Here is a 2,090-nt window from a genome sequence, read left to right on the forward strand (position 1 = left end):
GAGCACCCGACTGCTCTTCCGAAGGTCCGGAGTTCAAATCCCAGCAACCACATGGTGGCTCATAACCATCCGTAACAAGATCTGACTCCCTCTTCTGGACTGTCTGAAGACAGCTACGGCGTACTTACATATAATAAATAAATAAATCTTTAAAAAAAATAAAAGTGTGCGAAGTCTAGAAATCTTCCACAAAGAGGATGCAGACTCCAGATGAACACTGATATAAACAGGCTCAATAAATTGTGTTCCATGTCATATCCACATTTGTCCAGAAAATGTAACGAGGGTGACGACTCAAACAGTACACATTGGTAACTTAAGAGTCCGCTACCACATAAAAAAAAAATCTAAGTCAGTGCAGATGAGAACCTGCTGAAAGTCGAAATGACAGAACTGCCTTCAAAACTAGAACAAGGTACATTGTAGTTATGGGTCACTCTCCATACCTTCAGAATTTAAGGTCTGTCTCCAACATTAAACCAAGAAAAAATCATAATAATGAATTTAAAGTGAATAAATTTAACCATCCAAAGTACCATCTGTATCTGTATGTGTACCATCTGTTGAAAAATATGTGACTGGAAATTAAGAACTATTCAAAGACTAGGGTAAGCAGAGAGTTAAGTTTTTGAAACATACATTTTACTTACATGGGACTAAATATAAAGCCCCCAGTTTATAAAACTTTTCAAATACAAACCTATTTTATGCTTGGTAAAGATGGCGTTTTGTAATATGAATCTGTCGTCCTTGAGGAAAACCTGATATACCCCCTAATTAACCTCTAATTAGAAGATCTACAAAAATACCTTGATTTATAGAAGGGAGGACTTCATTTCAAAAATATAAAACGTGGCCAGGTAATAGTGAACGCCTTTAATCCCAGCACTTCAGGAGGCAGCTCTGAGTTGGAGGCCAGCCTGGTCTATGTATCAGAATTCTAGGATAACCAGGGCTACCCAGAGAAACTGTATCTCAAAAAAGCCAAAACAGATAAAATGTGTACTGTAAATTCTGGCCTGGAGACTATCCTCTTTAGCCCACACAGGCTGCTGTATGTATTTCAAGGGGTCAACCTCTACACAGTATGTATGGCACGGTCTGTATACGAGGCCTAGCTTATCTCTGTGAATAATGACAACTAAAAACAGATCCTGCATCTATGTGCAATGTACCGTTCTAGAATACAGTGCTAATAGAAAATACAATTAAAAATATATACCCCTATAGTTATACTCTGAGTAAGGGGGAAATATAAATAGAAAATTTAGGAGATTATAGATGTCCTCGAAGGTTGTAATTGCTAGAACAGAGAGCAGAATAAAAACTCACATAAAGAGGACAGGTTTGTAATTTTGAGTAAGAAATGTTTACCTGACCCAGATCTCTGCCACTTAGTGAGGAGCCTCAAGAAATCAGAAATGAGCCGGGCGTGGTGGCGCACGCCTTTAATCCCAGCACTCAGGAGGCAGAGGCAGGTAGATTTCTGAGTTCGAGGCCAGCCTGGTCTACAGAGTAAGTTCCAGGACAGCCAAGGCTGCACAGAAAAACCCTGTCTCAAAGAAAAAGAAAAAGAAAAAGAAAAAGAAAAAGAAAGAAAGAAATCAGAAACGGAGGTGAGCTTTGAGGCATATTTCCTGGCTCTACCCCCTCAGAAGTCACCTGGAGTTATCACTTCTCTGGACTAGAGGTCTCGTCCCATGGGAAGGTATCCTCTCTCTGCAGCTCTCCTCCCAGGCTCACAAAACACTCACGCCTATATCATCTTCTGTATAGGTTGGTGACAGTTCTGTTTTCTCTGCCCTAAGTTTCCTCCATCCCAGGACCTTCCTGAACCCACCTTTCTGACTGAGAAGCAATCCTAAAAGGTCAGGCTTTTCAATCTAAAAGCAACAATTTTCAGAGCTAAAAAAAATAAAAAGACTGTTTCATCCCAGTCCCCAAGGAAGCTAAGTCTGTCTGCCTACAAGTCATTCACTTTCTTTTTTTTTTTTTTACTTTTTCTTAATATGTCTTTTTTTCCCATTTTTTTTAATTAGATATTTTCTTTATTTACATTTCTAATGCTATCCCGAAAGTTCCCTATACCC

The 2,090-nt window shown here is 39.2% G+C and overlaps 1 protein-coding gene across 1 annotated transcript in view; it reads right to left on the bottom strand.

The window, feature by feature from the left end:
• Atad2 (ATPase family AAA domain containing 2) overlaps positions 1 to 2,090 on the bottom strand; it is a 46,507-nt gene that overhangs the window by 42,853 nt on the left and 1,564 nt on the right. The window lies entirely within an intron of this gene.

Source organism: Mus pahari, chromosome 17 (genome assembly GCF_900095145.1).
Source record: "Mus pahari chromosome 17, PAHARI_EIJ_v1.1, whole genome shotgun sequence".
NCBI lineage: Eukaryota > Metazoa > Chordata > Mammalia > Rodentia > Muridae > Mus > Mus pahari.